Source organism: Prionailurus bengalensis, chromosome X (assembly GCF_016509475.1).
Source record: "Prionailurus bengalensis isolate Pbe53 chromosome X, Fcat_Pben_1.1_paternal_pri, whole genome shotgun sequence".
NCBI lineage: Eukaryota > Metazoa > Chordata > Mammalia > Carnivora > Felidae > Prionailurus > Prionailurus bengalensis.
The window spans coordinates 36,530,726-36,550,884 of record NC_057361.1 but is presented as its reverse complement, the minus strand read 5'-3'; the positions used below and the strand labels follow the sequence as shown (position 1 = coordinate 36,550,884).

At 46.6% G+C, this 20,159-nt stretch overlaps 1 long non-coding RNA gene across 1 annotated transcript; it reads left to right on the top strand.

Moving 5' to 3' along the window:
• Nucleotides 1–9,597: 9,597 nt before the first annotated feature.
• On the top strand, nt 9,598–19,586 carry LOC122477367. The gene is made up of 4 exons (XR_006295685.1): nt 9,598–10,488; nt 12,169–12,270; nt 18,556–18,705; nt 18,812–19,586. It is a non-coding gene; the product is annotated as an uncharacterized LOC122477367 (long non-coding RNA).
• Nucleotides 19,587–20,159: the final 573 nt, after the last annotated feature.

Below are 20,159 nucleotides of genomic sequence, written 5' to 3'. Positions count from 1 at the left end.
AGACACCCTACTAACCACTTCCTTCTGTAACACTTTCTTTCCTTGAGTGGGCTCATCATGTAGTTACCTTCTTGGACGTGCCCCCACATTTCCCTGAGACCACCACTCTAGTGAACTTGGCCAGGGCCCAAACTTCTCATCTGAAACCAGAGACGACCACCCCTTGTGCAGGATGGAGGATGGGGCTGGTTGCAGAAGTGGCCTGTTGATGTCTCCAAGCCCACAGATCTTCTCTTCCTGAGTTTCCTGTGGTGTCTGTGGAATTAGCTCTTCTTGGGTCATGCCATCTGGTTAGATGGCAGTCGGGGTTGAGGTTTGTTTTGCAGCCTGGGGTAGCCCTGAGGGAGCAAGGCTTGCTAATCAGAAATGACTGGTAGCTGTACTTTTCCTCCTTCTCTGTTGGAGCATCAGTGGTTCTCAAAGTGAGGTTCCAGGACTACCAGCAACAGCAGCACTCGGGAACTTGTTAGAAATACAAATTCTCTGGCCTTCCCCTGGACTATTGAATCAGAAACTCTGGGGGCGGGGCCCAGCACTCGGTGCTTTAATGAGCCCTCCAGGGGATTCGGATGCAGCTCTTGTGAAAACTTGCAAAGCTCTCTTAAGTCTTTCCGGGGATTTGATTAGAGCGTATCTTTCCTCTTTACTAAATCACTCAGCGAGAGTGGTGTTGACGTGAGCAGCCTTTGGGGTTCCGGAGCTAGGCTGGTGGGCCCTCTGGGATCTCAGCACTGCTAGGTAACCCCAGGAGCTCTTCCTGGTTGGGGACAGTGTGGGCGTGGAGGTCACTAATCTCTTAGGAAACTGGGTAGACAGAAATGGGCTCATAAACACTGCAAAGAAATCGAGTTCCTCTGAAAGGTGAGATCACAAGGTGAGCTTCTCAGCATCGTTCTTTTTTTCTTTCTTTAAACCCCAGGTGCAGAGGGGTAAATTAATAATATTCCTCTGTTCGTGGCATATTAACAGCATTGATCCCCATAAGCCTGTTGTGTGTACGCGTTCATGGGCGTGTGCATGTATTTTACATCTTATCTCTGTTCCTGCTCCCCCTCCATGGACATTTTAATGTTTATTTTTCCTTCATATGGGCGCTTACAGATGGGTATTGCCGTTTTCTTTTCTTTTTTTTTTTTTAATTTTTTTTTCAACGTTTTTTATTTATTTTTGGGACAGAGAGAGACAGAGCATGAACGGGGGAGGGGCAGAGAGAGAGGGAGACACAGAATCCGAAACAGGCTCCAGGCTCCGAGCCATCAGCCCAGAGCCTGACGCGGGGCTCAAACTCACGGACCGCGAGATCGTGACCTGGCTGAAGTCGGACGCTTAACCGACTGCGCCACCCAGGCGCCCCTTGCCGTTTTCAATGAATGTATTTTTTGTTTTCATGTAAATTGTATAGCCATGTAACATACACATGGAAAAATGCACAAATCATAAGTGCACAGCTGGGTACATTTTCACAAAATGGACACACCTTTGTGACTGGCTCCCAGCTCAAGAGAAAAAACAGACCAGTGCTCCAGAAACAGTTCATGCTCCTTTCCAGTCACTACCTCTCCAAGGGTAATTTGTGTCTGGACTTTTATTTTGTTTTGTTTTTAGACAAAGAGAATGAAATCAGGGGAGGGAGAGAGAGAATCTTAAGCAGGTTCACGCCCAGTGAGGAGCCTGATGTGGGGCTCTATCTCATGAATGTGAGATCATGACCTGAGCCGAAATCAAGAGTTGGACACTTAACCGACTGAGCCACCTGAGTGCCCCTGTATCTGGACTTCTAACAGCATAGATTACATTTGCTGTTTTTGCAATTTCTATAAATGGCACCTGTATATATTTTGAATTAACATTAATAGTATTGGATTATATATTTCATCCAGTTTCTTATCTTCTTTTTCACTAAAGATTAAGTTTTTCAGATCTGTTCCTGTTAGTACATGTACACATAATCCATTGCTTCTAATTGCTGCATGATATTCCAGGGCATGCCTCCACCATACTGAACCATGAACCATGTCCCTGTGACAAACGCCCAGATTTCCTGGGAATCCCCATCATCACAAATAGCACTGTGATGAACACCTTGTGAATATCCCTCATGGACCTGTCTGAGCAGTTCTGCAGGACACATGTTGTGCAAAACGGGGTTAACACAGCAGGCCTGATTGCTTATCCGTAGAAACACCTGTTGTCCAGGTTGGCCCTTGGCTGGTGCCTGGGAATCAGGATTTGTAGATGATTCTCACCATTCCCTACCTGATAAGAGTGGTTCACTGTGCCTAGACTATTGATGCAAACAGTGTGGTTTGTGCTGAACTCCAGCTTTCTTTCTGGGAGGCTGGAATCTGGGTATGTGCCCAGGCAAAGTGTGCCTCCATGAGCAGCCCCTGGTAAAAACCCTGGGTGCTCAGTCTCTAACAGACTCCCCCAGTAAGACATCATGTCCCATATGTCATCACGGCCCATCACTGGAGGAGTTAAGCACATCCTGTTTGATCCCACAGGAAAGGGAGTCTTGGAAGCTTATGCCTGGTCTCCCTTGGACTTGACCTCATGCACCTTTTCCCTATGCTGATTGTGCTCTATGTCCTTTCACTGTGATAAGTCTTAGCCATGAGGGCAACTATATCCTGAGTCCTGAGAGCCCTCCGGCTGAATCATCAAATCTGGGGGTGGTCTGGTAACCAAGCTAATGTGAGTTCACTCCTTGGCGAGTCGCAGATAGAAACTACACCAGGTGGAGTTGTTGCACAAAGAAAATGTATTTGCGGCAAATAAAGAGATCACAGGGAATAACTTCCAAAGCCATGACTCTCTGACCAAGGGCAGATGGGTTCTTTTTATTATGGTTAGGATGAATATTTTAAAAGGGGATCCTTGTCATCATATGGAGAGGCAGGCATAAGGTCTTGCATGCGCCTTAAGGAAACATGCCTACCCGTACATTGTATGTTTTGTAAATGAGGTTTCTGCTCCTCCTTGAGCAGACATTTTAATATTATAATGGGGTAAAAGTAATTGTCAATCATTCTAGAGGTAGCTCCATGGTCCATCTGCTCAGGCACCAGCCTCCAGCCAGGGGTTATGCTCAAATTGGTCAGCGTGGTCTGGGCCAGCGGGAGGTCTTGGCAAGGCAGTCGCTATTGTTTGAGGGGCGGTTTTGCTTTCCATTTGCCTGAGTTAAACATAAGCTGGGAAGAAGAGCTTAAGAAAAAATGTGAGACAAAGGTCAGTGAGTACAAGCGGGTGGGCAATAAAGGTCAAGCCTTGGGTTCTAGCTGTTGACAGTCTTGGGGACCCCTGACACATGAGGGGACTTGCTGGGTCACAAAGAATACATATATGAAAGCTCACCAAGTCCTGTTCTGCCCCCTTGCCCCCTTCTTTCCTTCTATGTCTCCAGCCTCGTACCTATGACCTTCCTTGTTCTCTTTTCATACATCAACTTGGTAAATCATTTGTAATCTGCTTGTTTGTATCATGGTGTCTCTGCCCTTATTCTGCCTCAAATGGCCATTCTCTTCTTTCATCTGCCTTTCTGATCACCACTTCAAAACTTGATTCACTATTTCCATACGGAAATTTCCATCACTTGGATGAATTTTTTAGGAAGCCAGTGGGATGCGACTTCCAAAATGAAACACAAGTTGGAACACCCTGTACTACTTACCATCAAGAAAAAGGCATGGGGCGCCTGGGTGGCCCAGTCTGTTAAGCATCTGACTTCGGCTCAGGTCATGATCTCGCAGTTTGTGAGTTTGAGCCCCACATGGGGCTCTCCGATGTCAGCACAGAGCCCACTACAGAGCCTCTGTCCCGCTCTCTCTGCCCCTCCCCCACCCATTCTCTGTCTCTCTCTCTCTCTCTGTCTAAAATAAAATAAACATTAAAAAAAATTAAACATAGAATTACCGTATGAGCCAATAATTCCACTTTAGGGATATACCCAAAAGAATTGAAAGCTGGGGCTCAAATAGATTTGCACACCCACGGTCATAGCAGCATTGTTCACCATAGCCCAAAGGAGGAAACAACCCAAATGTCCAGTGATGGATGAATGGATAAAAAAAATGTGATCTACACATCCAATGGAATAGCAGTCAGCCTTAAAAAGGAAGGAAATTCTGACACATTTTACAATATGAATGAACCTTGAAGACATTAGTCTAAGTAAAATAAGCCAGACACAAAAGGACAAATATGGTACGATTCCAGTTGTATCAGGTACCGGGAGTTTACAAACTCCTAAATGGAAAATAGAAAGGTGATTGGCAGGGGCGGGGTGGGGCAGAGGGAAATGGGGAGTTATTGTTTATTTTTATTTATTTATTTTTCTGTTTTATTTATTTATTTACTTATTTATTAAAAAATGTATTTATGGGGTGCCTGGGTGGCTCAGTCAGTTGAGCGTCCGACTTTGGCTCAGGTCATGATCTCACAGATCGTGAGATCGAACCCTGCGTCAGGCTCTGTGCTGACAGCTCAGAGCCTGGAGCCTGCTTTGGATTCTGTGTCTCCCTCTCTCTCTGTGCTTCCCTGCTCACACTGTGTCTCTAACTCTTTCAAAAATAAATAAATTAAAGAAAAAATTTTAATGTTATTTAATGTTTATTTAAGAGAGCACAAGTGGGGGAGGGGCAGAGATTGAGGGAGAGAGAGAGAATCCCAAACAGGCTCTTCACTGTCAGGGAGGAGCCCAATTCAGGGCTCAATTTCATGAACCCTGAGATCATGACCTGAGCCGAAATCAAGAGTCAGATGCCTAACCAACTGAGCCATCTAGGCCCCCTAAAGTTTTTATTTTATTTTATTTTATTTTATTTTATTTTATTTTATTTTATTTTATTTTATTGTTTTATTCTGAGAGAGAGAGCACACAAGCAGGAAAGGGGCAGAGTGAGAGGGAGGGAGAGAGAATCCCAAATAGGCTCCATGCTGTCAGCACAGAGCGTGAGACAGGGCTCAGGGCTGGATCCCACAAACCGTGAGATCATGACCTGAGCTGAAATCAAGCGTCAGATGCTTAACCAATCGAGGCACCCAAAGATTTCATTTTCAGGTAATCTGTACACCAACGTGGGGCATGAACTCAAAACCCTGAGATAAAGAGTCACATGTTCTTCTGACTGAGCCAGCCAGGTGCCCTGGGGAGTTATTGTTTAATGGGCACAGATTTTTTCAATTTAGGATGATTTGAAAGTTCTGGTGTTGGATGGTGGTGATAGTGGTTCAGAACAATGTGAATATACTTAAATGCCACTAAATGGGACATTTGAAAAATGTGTTAAAGTGGAAATTTTAGGTTACGTATATTTTACCACAGAAGGTATGCAAATAAAATGTAATTAATATTGTTTTAAAACTCGGTTAACTTTCTAAAAGCAGTGAGTGCATCTTTTACTTCTTTAGTGTCAGCCAATTAAAAATATTCATGGAAGACTGACAACGATATGTCTTCTAAGATGTAGAGCCTGTCTTCACAGAGCTCATGCTCTAGATGAGTCCACCTCTCTCCATAGTACTTGGTGAAATGTGTCAGGCACAGGGGAAGGGCTTGTTGAGTGGCGACAAACATTTGCACGGGGCTCAGTAGCTTTTTGCTATCACCTCTGAAGCAGGTTTTAGGATTTTCTGAGGGCAAGGTCCTTTTCGGCTTAGCTTGTCTTCTACTCGTAGTAGCCAGCCTCCAAGATGGCCTCCGGTGATCTATGCTTCCTTGTATTCATGTCGTTGTGTAATCCTCTCTTGTTGAGTTGTGGGTTGGCTTAATAAATAGAATAAGGCAGAAGTGATGTATGTGATTGGAAAGCTAGGTCATAAAAGGTAGAGTGGCTCATCTCTCAATATCTGTCCCTTTCTCCCCCTCATTACCTGCACTGGGGGAACCTTGTTCAGAGCAGCCGATGTGTCAAAGAACTGAGGCCTCCAGCCAACAGTCACATGAATGTGCTTAGAAGCAGATCCTCTGGGTTCAGTCAAGTCTTGGGAGAGCCTTCCCCACAAGACCCTCTGAGCCAGAGCACCCAGATCCCTGACCCTCAGAAACTGTGTGTGATAGTAATAGTCCATTGTTTTCAGCCACTAAGTTTTGAAGACATTTGTTACACAGCAATAGATATAACTAATATCTTCCCCATCACAACACAGTGGTTCACAGCTGAACCCTGGAACTAGACTATCTGGACTCAAATCCTGGTTAGGCCACTTCTAAGCTCTGTGACCTTGAGCATGTGACAATTCTTCTGTGACTCAGCCTCTTCAGTTATAAAATGGGGGATATGGGCACCTGGCTGGCTCAGTTGGAAGAGCATGCAACTTTTGATCTCGGGGTCGTGAGTTCAAGCCCCACGTTGGGTGTAGAGATAACTAAAAAAAATAAATCCATTTCAAAAACAAAATAAAATAGGGGATGCTACTATTACCTACCTCATTAGGTTGGGGGGATTAAATAAATACATGTAAAGTGCTTCACAAGGGACCTGGCATATAATTAGCAGCTATTGCTGTCGTTATTGTAGCTGATGGGAGACTGCCACAGAGTCAGAGTGGGGATTGAGTTTGCCAGTAGCACGATGCTCTTGACCTCCAGGGAAAGGGGGTCCCCATGGTTTTGCCTTGATGCAGAGCATCACCAGCCTCTACTTACTGCAGATGGGACCATGCTGCCCGGAGTGAGGAAAGGCAGCCCTTAGGATGGTTCCATGGATGCCGGGCTGGGGGGCATTCCGGACTCTCGGAAGTCTGAGAACGCTTTAGGCAGGTTGGACTGTGGTCCTTCCGCAGCAGGTTGGATTGTGGCTGAAATTAGAAATGCTGGGACTTCTAGTTTCCAGGGCAGCAAGTGTCATTTTTCCCTTTTCCCAAAGTAAAAAACCTTTGCTTCCAATGTATTGGTAGGCCCAAAATAAGCTTTTTTCCCCTCAATTGGAAGGTATTAGATAATGTGTCCACCAAAGGAGAGAAGGATTGGGAAAATGTAAATAGGAAACTTCTACCATAAAAGTAAATTACTACGCGAAAGAAGCCAATCCAAAAAGGCTACATACTGCATGATTCCAACTATCTGACATTCTGGAAAAGACCAAACTATGGAGACAGGAAAAGGATCAGTGGTTTCCAGAGCTTAGGGGGAGGGAAGAAAGGGCAGAGTGCAGAGGATTTTCAGGGCAATGAAAGTAGTCTGTATGCTGCTTACAATGGTGGATACATGTCATTATGTCGGCAGCCCTCTTGCTCAACTATAGACCCCAACAATTAAAACCAGAAATAGACAAGCCCGCTTAACTCATGCTCTAACTAAAACCCATTGTGTTAATTTCTTATCTCACTTTCTTGAGGCATTGACGAAGATGTTTTGCAATGACCGGAACATTGCAACCACCAGACCAGAAAAGCTCTGATACCAACGGAATGCCTAGAAGGCCACACCCGACATGTTCCCTTCCCTGCCCATAATGATGGGCTGAACACATACCGACCCCCACCTGTGATCATGCGCTCCCTGTCGGCTCTCTTGCACATACCCCCAAACCTCTCTTTAAAACTCTAGGTGTCCATCTTACAGGCTGAGAGGTCATTTGAGCCTGCCACCAACCCCAGTTGCCGGCACCCAAAATAAATTTCTCCCTTTCTCTCTTCCAAACCTTCATCTCTTGAGTTATTGACTTCTCTTATGATGAGTTGTACCTGAGTTGGGCAACAGCATTGGCAAACCTAACCAGGAGCTATGCTTTCCACTTGTCCAGCCCCCAACCTCCCTGGTGCCCCCCCCCCCCCCGGATGGAGCAGGTGGCTGGGGCAGTGCCAGGGCTCAATCTGTTCATTTCCTGAGTTAGCGTCTATGATAGATCGATCAGTAAAAATTAAACATTTGTCTAAGCCCATAGAATGTACAACACCAAGAATAAACCTTAAGGTAAACTACAAACTCTGGGTGATACTGACATGTCAATGTGGAATCATCGGTTTAACAAATGTGCACTCTAGTGTGGGATGTTGATAACGGGGGAGGCTGTGCATGTGGAGGGGGCAGAGGGTATATAGGAACTTTCTGTACCTTCATCCCAATTTTGCTGTGAACCTAAAACTGCTCTAAAAAATAAAATCTAGGGGCGCCTGGGTGGCTCAGTTGGTTGAGCATCTGACTTCAGTTCAGGTCATGATCTCTAGGTTCGTGGGTTCCAGCCCTGTGTCAGGCTCTCTGCTGTCAGCATGGAGCCCACTTTGGATCCTCTGTCCCCCTCTCTCTCTGCCCCTCCCCCACCTGTGCTCACCCTCTCTCACTCTCTCTCTCAAAAATAAATAAACATTTAAAGAATAAATCAATCAAAAAATTTTAAAGTAAAATGATAAAGGAAGCTTTGATTTGAAGCTATGTTATTTAGGCATAGCTAAATGCCTAATTTATTATTTGTACCCGTTGAGTACAAGCAACAGAAATTTCCAGCTCATTGAACTTCAGGTTACAGGTCACAGACGCCTGGTGAACCAGAAGACAGGGATTATTGTTACCAAATATGGGGGGAGGAGGATGCTGCCGAGGGCCTCAGAAAGGCCTAGAAGGCAGCAGGGAGCATTATCCTGTCCCTCTGTGCCAGCAGCTCTTTATTCCATCTCTCCCTGTCTCTCTCTTTCTGTCTCCCCCTCTCTTCCTCCTTCCCTTGGCCTTTTTTTCTCCCAGACTGCTCCCTCTGTCTCCCCAGACCTACAACCCGCCAGGGCTCCCCTGTTTACACCAAATGGCGTCTGGCTCTTCATAAACACTATTTTCTCTTTCTCCATCCAGTCCTAAATTCCTGGGTGAGGGGACTCCTGTGGCCCAGTATTTTGGGGCAGGTGTCCACTCCCTGCCCCAGCACCTCTGGCCATGATGGGTGGAGGTGGGGACCCGGTACAATGGAAGCTGCCTCGGAGCCCATCCCTGCTCAGAAAGAAAGTGAATGGGGAGGCAGGGGTTGTTACTAGGAGGTGGTGTGTAGTAGGGCTGGTGGCTTACAGCTGGGCCTAATTCTGTGACATGTGACAATCGTCCCCTTAGGAGCAGGAACAATATGTGAGCTGCTGGCAGACCTCTGCCCCACTTTCTGTGCTTGCTGCTGGTGCCCGCTTTCTTTTTGATTTCAGGTCTTGCAGGGGCTCTGATTTGGAGCCTGGCATTGGAGGAATTCTTCACCACCAACTTGCCTTAATTCCTCCTTTTTACATAATCAAATGGCAACAGAGAGGATGTTTGGATTCTGCTTGCTTGCTTCTCCTCCCCTCCCCCCCCCCCCCCCCCCGCGTTGCAGGAGTTTATTAATTAGTGTGCTAAATAAATAAAGAAAGAAAAAGGAAGTCATAAAATACCCTTGTTTATGTTCTAGTCCGCGTGCTTTGTGTTCATTTGTCTGCAGCCTGGCGTGGGGGAGCGGAGCGCTTGCCCCCCTGGGAGGGGACCGCATGGAGGGTGTCAGCATCATCCGCTGCGGGTGCGACTGGCCAATGCAATTCATTTCTCTCCCTCTTTCCCTCCTCCTCCCCGGCTTCCTTCCTCCGCCCCCCCCCCCCCCCACCATGCTCCCGCCTCCGTCCCCGCTTGCTCCGCGGGGTCTGCGCGCCCTTGCAAGGAAAGAGGGCTTCCTGGGAGGGTGGCTTCGAGGCCCGAGAGCTCGCATCAGTCATTCCAAACGTCGTTAGGAAGCGGGACGGGATCGATGAGGCGATGGAAAGTCGGGTTCCAGACTGCCTCGGGGGGCGTACACCGCTGAGCCCGGGCCGCGCCCCCCCACCTTCCCGGCCGCCCGGTGCCCCGCTGGGGACTGCGCAGGTCCCGGCCCAGGCCCTCGGCGCGGCCCCCCTTCAGCCCTTCACGTTGGGGCTGCGTGAGGGTGTACAGCCGTCGAGGATCAGAGCCTAGGGATGCCTGGGCTCCCAGAGAGTGTGACTCGGAGGGGCAGAGGTTCCCCGCTTCCCAAAGCCGGGGCGCCCCAGAGCGACTGGGAACCTAACGCGGTGCGCCTGCCACCCGTCCCCTCGCAAGGAAGGAGGAGGAGATCGAAGGACAGCCTTTGCCCGATCATTGAAAGAGAAGCTTCTGGCCCCTCCCCGGATGGTTTGGAGCGGTTCGTAACTCAGGCTGACCCGCCTTTTCCGGCCCCTCCCAGCACTCTCACCCCCACCCGGAGGCCGGGGCGCGCGCCATCGGGCAGGCGGGCCTGGGCACAGCCACTACGGAGCCACAGAGCGGACAGCAGGGAGGGAAGGAGGGCCAAGCTGGCTTTCCAGGAGGCTGGACTTCCTCATCGTCTCCTCCCACGCCTGAGAGCGCGGCCGGGGGGTGGGGGAGGGGGGGAGGGCTCCTGCCCTGTTGGAACCCTCCCTGGTGCGGGCGCCAGCTGCTTTTGGCAGGGTTTGTGGATGTGGGGTCAGACCGGGCTCCTCATCCTTGTTCACCTCATGAGCCACCCAGAAAATTTATATAATGTCCCCGTGACTTTCATGGGTGAACTGGTGAGTATTTGGAGAGTCCAAATGGGGCTTGGTGAGTAAAAAAAAAAAAAAAAAATTATTTCATTCTCTATATTATGCAATCATGTAAAGAAAATGAAATATAAACGATTACAAAAGGTGAAATACCCACTATGTAAATACAATTTCCTAAATGAAATCTTTACAACCCTTTCTTTATTTTCTCCTTTATACTATGGAAAAGTTCCCACAAAAATAGAAGAGTAGATAATTTTCAGCTTCAACAATGATCAAGATATGGTCAATTTTGTTTCATTACTCCCCTCCTGTTCTTATCCTGTTTTGTTTTGTTTTGTTTATTTATTTTGAGAGGGACAGCTCAAGCAGGGGAGGGGCAGAGAAAGAGAAAGAATCCCAAGCAGGCTCCATGCTGTCAGTGCAGAGCCCAACTTGGGACTCGATCCCATGAACCGGGAGATCATGACCTGAGCTGAAATCGAGAGTGGGATGCTTAACCAACTGAGCCTCCCCGTCACCCCATCCTTTCATTAAAAAAAAATTTTTTTTTAATGTTTATTTTTGAGAGAGAGACAGAGCACCAGCAGGGGAGGGGCAGAGAGAGAGGGAGACACAGAATCTGAAGCAGGCCCCAGGCTCTGAGCTGTCAGCACAGAGCCCCATGTGGGGCTTGCACTCACAGACCATGAGATCATGACCTGAACTGATGCTTAACCAACGAGCTACCCAGGCTCCCCCTTTCACTTTTTTTAAATGATAACTTGACCTTGTGTTTTAGCCTTTGCCAGATAACAAGGCATCCCAAAGTGTACTGGCCTAAAACAGCAATACTCTATGCTTTGTCATGATTGTGCTGGTTGGCTGGGCACTTCTTCTGTGGGTGTTGACTGGAATTATTCAAGAAGGAGGCTCAGCTGGGCTAGAAGGTCCAAGATGGTTTCACTTGCATGTCTGGCTGTGGACTAGGACACTTCAGGTCTCCTCTCTTCCATGGCTTCTCGTGTTCTAGTAGGCTAGATGCATTGTTATATAGCAACCAGAACCTTCCAAGAGAATCAAGGCAGAACCCTTAAGCTTCCTGACTTAACCATGGGAGCCCCAAGTCACTTCCATCCTTTTCTATTGGCCCAAGCAGGTCACAGGGCAAGCCCAGACTCGGGTAAGGAAGTGGAGAAAAAGACACACCCTTGGATGGGAAGAAGACGTGGGGGGACACATTGCACAGTGCAAACCAGCATGGGAGGGATTGGTGGCCTTTAACCAATCTACCACAGTTTGTTTTCATCAATGTAACTTTTTTTTTTAAGTTTATGTGTTTATTTTGAGGGTGAGAGAGCGAGTGAGCAAGGGAGGGGTAGAGAGAGAGGGAGAGAGAGAATCCCAAGCAGACTCCATGCTGTTGGTGCAGAGCCGCATGTGGGGCTCGGTCCCATGAACCTGAGACTGTGACCTGAGCCGAAATCAAGCGTGGCCACACGTAATTCATCGATGAACACTTCGAATGCTTGATAGTCACCATCAAGGAGAAATTTCATTAGCACAGGTAAACAACTGCCATCTTTTATCATCCACTTAAACTTGTGCAACAGTTGAAATTATATTTAAAGGCTCTGGCAGCTCTTCCTTTAGTGGACAGATGACATGTTGAAAGTTCTTATTGTAATGCAAATGGAATTTGAAAGCCAATGTATCTTTTCCTATTAGGTACTTAAAATGGTCTAATTTGCGGAAGGCACACTCATTAGCAGCAGACCCGCGGTTGGCGTGGACACCGTGAAACTGTGCACCAGCCACAAAAGGAGAGAGGTACCTGATACCCGTGGAGATGGTGTTTCTGGGCATGCTGTGGGGGCCCCACTCCACCAGCCTCATATTGCACTCCCAAAACTGCATCCATGACAACCTCTGGTGGGGCAAGAGCAGGCATGGCGACAAACTCCAAGTTAGGGTCTCCAATTAGTTTTCCAACAAGTCAAAGGGAAGACCTCTTCAAAGTTTGTAGTTACTTTTAGCGGAAATGTCTAAGACTGAACATACTTCTTTCTTTCTTTTCTTAATGTTTATTTATTTTTGAGAGAGAGAGAGAGAGAGACAGAACATGAGCAGGGAAGGAGCGGAGAGAGAGAATCTGAAGCAGGCTCCAGGCTCTGAGCTGTCAGCACAAAGCCCCACGTGGGGCTCGAATTCACAAACCGTGAGATCATGACCTCAGCCAAAGTCCGATGCTCAACCAACTGAACCACCCAGGCGCCCCTGAAAATGCTTCCTTCAATGGAAGGTGATAGATTTTGCCTTAAATTTCCTGTCCTTAATACTCACTTTGTTGCCATACAATGTGACAGGAATGTGTTCACATACTTGTACCGAATCCCTATGCCAGTTAGGCACATCCTTGGAGGTAACACTCAATGTTACATCAAACATCATAATGGCACACTCTGTTTGGATATAACAGCCATCTCTCAATCTACCCAATTTCTTATGACTAGTTATATCCTGTACGTTGAACTTAACAGGTCCTCTGCTGGTGTGGAATAGAAAGGAATGGTCCTCAACCTCCAATGTAGTCACATACTTCTTCAACTCAGCACTCAAATGACATTTCACAAATGCCATTTTTTCCAGCACAATCATCACCAACCAATATAAGTTTGAACTGAACTTGTGATTCTCCTTAGGTGGCTTCCAGAAGCATCCCTGTGCCCCATCTGACTGAGGGCACTATGACCATTATTCTTGGATTTACTGTTAACATGATAGCATTCTCCATCTGTGTACCTTCTTGGTTCTTTGTTGTTGTTGTTATTTTAAGTGTATTTATTTATTTAAAAGAAATTTTTTATGTTTTTTTTTTTTAATTTTGAGAGAGACAGAGACAGAGACAGAGACAGAAACAGAGCACAAGTCGGGGCAGGGAAGAGAGAGAGGGAGACACAGAATCCAATGCAGGCTCCAAGCTCTGAGCTGTCAGCACAGAGCCCGAGGTGGGGCTCAAACTCACAAACTGTGAGATCATGACCTGAGCCGAAGTCGGACACTTAACCAATTGAGCCACCCAGGGGCCCCTAAGTTTATTTATTTATTTTGAGAGATATAGAGAGTGTGAGCAGGGGAGGGGCAGAGAGCAGGAGGTTCCTCGCTGTCAACACAGAGCCCAATGCAGGGCTTAAGCTCATAAACCCTGAGATCATGACCTTAGCTGAAACCAAGAGTTGGATGTTTAACCGACTGAGCCACCCAGGCACCCCTGTGTACCCCCTTGTAAAACTAGACAACAATCTACAAGACCACTCTCCCTTCTCACACCGACTGCAGAGTTCAGGGGTCCCCAAGACCACCCTCAGTTTTAATTATTTGCTAGAGAGATTCACAGAACTCACTGAAAGTTGTTATACTCACCACTACAGTTTATTACAGAGAGAGGATACTGATTAAAATCAATTAAGTGAAGAGACACAAGGGGCAGAGTCCAGACAGGTCCAAACACAGAGCTTCCAGTTGTCATCTCCTGGTGGCGTCATGGACAGCGTTAACTCTTCCCAGCAGCTATGTATGACAGTATGTAAGAGTATCGCCAACCAGGGAAGCTCACCTGAGCCTCGGTGGCCTATTTCCACTGGAGCTCAGACATGTAGACATGGTTCGTTGCTCACTCTGTGAAGGCTGAGCTGATAACCTTGTGACACAAAGCCCCCACCATCAACCACATTGTTACACTATCTGGTGTGGTCCCAGGCCCCCTTGTAAACAAAGACACTCATTTTTTAAAACTTTATTTACTTATTTTGACAGAGAGAGAGAGAGAGAGAATCCCAAGCAGGCTCTGCACTGTCAACACAGAGCCCGATGTAGGGCTTGAACTCATGAACCACGAGATCATGACCTGAGCCTAAATCAAGAGTCAGATGCTTAACCAACTGAGCCACCTAAGATCCCAACAAAGACACTCTTATCTGGCAAGACATGCCACAGGTGATATAGACATCACCTCCCAGGAGTTGAAGACAAAGGCCACACCTTTCTTTGAGCAAGGTTCATTCTTTCCCACATACCTCTCATTCTGCTTTTCCTCTCTCTCCTTTTTCCACATCCCTTTCTCTTCTACCTCTCCTGTCCTAGGCTGGTGTGGGGGGTCACATTGTTATTGTAAGCGGTTTGAAGGTCAATGAAAAGGATGGGTCACATCACTAGTTCCCTCCCCAGGGTCTCCATACCCTTGTGCCCAGGGTGCTGAGTGGCAGCCACATTGCTTCCTGCTAGCTGAGCTCAGGGAGAAGGCACAGGGGTGCGGAAAGAGCACAGTTGGTCTTGGTAGCTAGAGGGGCTCCTGATCCCCCCACCACCCAGCCAGCCGGGACATGTCAGAAGCATCATGTCTCCTCCCTGGTGTGTGAGGGAACTGACACAAAAGGGACAGAGAGAGGAGACCTGAGCAGGTCTGTGCTAAGTTGCCTGTGGCACTGACCACCACTCCCCAGTCCAAGTTGAATCCTGAACTTCAGGCAGAATAAGATCTTCCACTACCATACCCTTGGAGACCAGGCATCTTAGAGATTCTATGTACGTGTGACTGGGAAGGATGGCTGTACCCAGAATGTGGGACAGAAGTAGATGATGAAGAATTTGGAGGGTGCCTGGGTGGCTTAGTTGGCTGAGTGACAAACTCTTGGTTTCAGCTCGGGTCATGCTCTCACGGTTCGTGGATACAAGCCCCATGTCAGGCTCTGCATTGATGGTATGGAGCCTGCTTATTCTCTCTCTGCCTCTCTCCTGTGTGTGCATGCATTCTCTCTCTCAAAATAAATAAATAATTGTAAAAAAAAAAAAAGAGTTTGGAGATCCATAAAATCTACCTGTTAAGAGTAGGTGACAGATTGTTTTCAAAAATGGCCACAGGGGCGCCTGGGTGGCTCAGGTTGGTTAAGCGTCCGACTTCGGCCCAGGTCACGATCTTGCAGTCCGTGGGTTCGAGCCCTGCGTTGGGCTCTGGGCTGATGGCTCAGAGCCTGGAGCCTGCTTCCGATTCTGTGTCTCCCTCTTTCTCTGCCCTTCCCCCGTTCATGCTCTGTCTCTCTCTGTCTCAAAAATAAATAAACGTTAAAAAAAATTTTTTTTTAAATGGCCACAATTCAAAAAAAAAAAATGGCCACAATTCCACCTCTATGAGGTATCTAGAATAGTTGAACTCATAGAAACAGAAAGTAGAATAGGGGTACCAGGGTCTGAGGAAGGGGGAAGGGGCAGTCATTGTACAGAGTTTCAGTTTGGGATGATGAAAAATTCTGGAGTTGACAACACCTAATGCTGCTGAGAATGGAGGAACAGGAACTCTCATTCATTGCTGGTGGGAATGCAAAATGGTACAGCCAGTATGGAAAGTAGTTTGATAGTTTCTTCAAAACAAGGTGCCTGGCTGGCTCAGTCAGTAGAGTATGTGGTTCTTGATCTTGGGGTTGTGAGTTCAAGCCCCCCACGTTGGGTGTACAGATTACTTTTATTTTATTTTATTTTATTTTATTTTATTTTATTACGTTGTATTGTATTGTATTTTTGAGAGAGAGAAAGACAGCGTGCAAGTGGGGAAGAGGGAAGGAGAGAGAGAGAATCCCAAGCAGGCTCCACTCTCAGCACAGAGCCCAATGCAGAGCTGGATCCCACCACCCTGGGATCATGACCTGAGTCGAAACCAAGAGCCTGATGCTCAGCCAACTGGACGCCCCAAGTGTAGAGATTACTTAAAAACAAACAAACAAACAAAAAACATTAGGGGCACCCAGCTGGTCAGTCGGTAGAGCGTGCAACTCTTAATCTCAGGGTTGTGAGTTCAAGCCCATAGTGGGCATGGAGCCTACTTTAAAAAGAAAAAAAAAAGTTAAAAAAAAAAGCCCAGCACAGCTCCCACTAAACATAGGCTTACCATGTAATTCAGCAAACGTGTTCCTTGGTATTTACCCAAAGGAGTTGAAAGCTTATGTCTACACAGAAACCTGAACACAGATGTTTGTAGCAGCTTATTCATAATTGCCAAAACTTGGAAGCCACCAAGATGTTTTCAGTAGGTGAGTGGATAAACAGTGGTACATCCACACAGTAAAATATGATTCAGCACTAAAAAGAAATGAGCTGTCAAGCCACAAAAAGACATGAGGAAACGTGAATGCATGCCACTAGTGAAAGAAGCCAATCTGAAAGGGCTACCTACTGTATGGTTCCAGCCATATGATGTTCTGGCAAAGGCAAAACTATGGAGACAGTAAAAAGACCAGTGGTTGTCAGGGGTTGGGTTAGAGGGAGGGATGAATAGGCAGAACACAGAAGATTCTTTGAGGCAATGAAAAGAAATGGTCCTGAACTAACTGTAAAAGTGCTAAATGAATAAAAGGTAGCATTTTTTTTTTAAAATCTATTTTTGGGGCGCCTGGGTGGCTCAGTCGGTTAAGCGGCCGATTTCGGCTCAGGTCACGATCTTGCGGTCCATGAGTTCGAGCCCCGCATCAGGCTCTGTGCTGACAGCTCAGAGCCTGGAGCCTGTTTCAGATTCTGTGTCTCCCTCTCTCTGACCCTCCCCCGTTCATGCTCTGTCTCTCTCTGTCTCAAAAATAAACATTAAAAAAAATTTAAAAAAAAATCTATTTTTAATAAGTTCTGGAAATGGATGGTAGTGATGGATAGAAGAGTAATTTTGATGTTATGCATATTTTACCACAATACAAAAAAAATTTTTTTTTTTTTTAAGTAAGCTCTACACCCAGTGTGGGGCTCAAACTCACAACCCTGCGATTAAGAGTTTCACGCTCAGGGTCCCTGGGTGGCTCAGTCGGTTAAGCATCGACGCTTAATTTCAGCTCAAGTCACGATCTCATGGATCATGAGTTCGAGCCCCTGGCTGGGCTCCGAGCTAACAGCACAGAGCCTGCTTGGGATTCTCTCTCTCCCTCTCTCTCTGCTCCTCCTCCCCCACCCCCCCCCACTCTCTTTCTCTTCCTCAAAATAAATAAATGAACTTAAGAAAAAAAGAAGAGTTGCATGCTCTACCAACTGAGCCAGCCAGGTGCTCCATGATACAAAGTTTTTAAAGAAAACAGAGAGACACAATTATTACCCTCCCTTTTCAATGCAGAGCGGCTCTTCCCATCAGAGTGGAACCTGGTCTGGTCTTGGGACTTGCTCTGACCAATCCGAATACCAAACGTCGTGCCTGGTCCAGGCCTCTCAAGAAGACTTGGGCTTCATTGCTGTTTCTGCTTGCTCTCCGTATGGGAGAAAGACGATCTGACCAGGTGAGGCCATCGCAGACCAGACTGTCCCCAGCCACCCTGGCAGTGGATATTGTACATGTGGGTGTGAGCCACGTGCATCAGTGGAGCTATGCCCAGCTTACCAGTCCACAGAATCAAGAGCTAAATCTAGAGTTGGTGTCATAAGGCATTAAGCTTGGTTGTGGACTGTTTTGCAGCAAACACTAACCAACTCAGACTATGGTGATGGAGGTAAATAAGGACTTTCCAAGTGAGGAGCCTAATCCTCTGGGATGTTGGTTTCCCTTAAGTTGGAGTGTTTGAGGGACATGGGCCGCTAAGGGTTTGGGGAACACTTTTGGAGACAGCTGTTACCTTTACTGATGCTGCAGAAGCCTAAAACTTCTTGGAGGTCAAGGTTCCAGCCTTACGGGTTCTTAGATTTTGGAATCCAATAGGAAAGAGATGTGGGTGACTCAGAGAGCATCTAGCAAAGAACTTCTGGTGTGATGGTAATGGGCATGAGCGTAGGAAGGGGGGTTGGGGAGCCAAGCTGACCCTCCCAAGAAGCAAGCTCACCTGCTCTCTCTTGGGCCTCCAGGATGCTGTGCAGGTAGCCTGGCAACAATGTCCCCAGGCAGGCTGGTGGGCCCACTCTGCTTCCCCTGGTGGGAGGTTCACACGGGCCAAGATCAATGCTAAATGTGGAGATTCTTACTCAGAGCTGGGTTTCACACCTTCTGGCATTCAATACTAGCCTAGTTTTTAATAAAAAAACAACACTATTTTGGTGCCGTAAACCTATTTTTCACCATCTGGCATACCCTTATGCCTCTTATGTTTCTTCTTCTAGTACAGCCTGACAGGAAAAAACCACCATGGGACTAGAAGCTCCCGACCAACAAGGATATTATTGCACATTCAGATGGACAAGGTACCTCTCTGCAGGTTGTGACTGCTTAACTCCGAGCAGCAGACTTTAAAAGAACCTCTTTCTACAAATGTCAGTTGAACAAAATGAAAGAAGTTTGGCTCGTGAAATATTAAGACAAAACATAAGTTTGATTTTCCTTTGATTCTTTTTTCTTTTTTTCTCTTTTGCATAACAGATGATGACAATCTTAAAATACCCAACAGACTAACAAGGAAGAAAAACCACTCCTTCTGTCTAAGGGGAATGGTGAAATAATGGCCCAAAGCTGTCCTCTGCAATTCCTTTGGGGGTGACATTAAAGGATTGGAAGGCATCGGGGAAACCAACAGGAAAATTAGCTTTAAAAAAAAAAAAAGATTTTATGTTTAAGTAATCTCTACATCCAACATGGGGCTCGAACTCACAACGCCGAGATCAAGAGTCACACACTCCATCGACTTAGCCAGCCAGGTGCCCCAGGAAAATTAGCTTTGTTAGTAAAATGAGCTTACTTAGTGAAAATAATTCTCACTGGATCTAGCTTTTAACAAATCTATGGTCATTTTATGATTCTATATATTTTCTGGAGTAGAAGTCTGATGACCAGCACCTTTTTACCGATAAAAAGAGCGACTCCAAAGCACACAAATGTGTCTAGGGAAGGGGTCTTGTGCCTCTTTTTACTCAATGAGCCTGTGGTTCTTCTTGGTTTTCATGTATATGAGTGTGTCTGTGTGTGTGCACATGGGCGTGCGTGTGCACATGTGTGGGAGAGTAGATCCAGGTTTTGTGGGTTTTTTTATTTTATGATTTGGGGATCCCTTAAAGAGAAAAAAGAACAGAACATTATGGATACAGAATTAGGTAGGAGAAGAATGTTATGCAGATTCAGAAAGAAAACACAATACATAGCATACTTTAAAAAAAAAATGTTTATTTTTGAGAGAGAGAGAAAGAGAGCACAAGCAAGGGAGGGGCAGAGAGAGAGGGAGACACAATCCAAAGCAGGCTCCAGGCACAGAGCCTGATGTGGGGCTCAAACTCATGAACCACGAGATCATGACCTGAGCTGAGGTTGGACATTTAACCAACTGAGCCACCCAGGCACCGCAGCATACTTTTTTTTTTTTTTTTTAAGTAATCTATAAAGGGATGCGTGGGTGGTTTAGTTGGTTGATTGTCTGGCTCTTGATTTCGGCTCAGGTCATGATCCCAGGGTGATGGGATTGAGCCCTGAGTTGGGCTCCAAGATGGTGGCATGGAACCTGCTTGGGATTCTCTCTCTCTCTGTCTCTCTGTCTGTCTCTCCCTCTGCCCTCTTCCCCTGCTCAAGCTCGCTCACTCTCGCCCTCTCTCTCAAAAATAAATAAATAAACATTAAAAAACTAATCTCTACACTCAATGCAGGGCTCAAACTCACGACCCAGAGATCAAGACAGCCAGGCGCCTAACATATAGCATTTTAAAGGCTGAGAAATACCTCAAATCTCGCCTAATTCAGAAAACTGACATAAAGTTTTGTTAACTGCCCGACAAACCCCTAC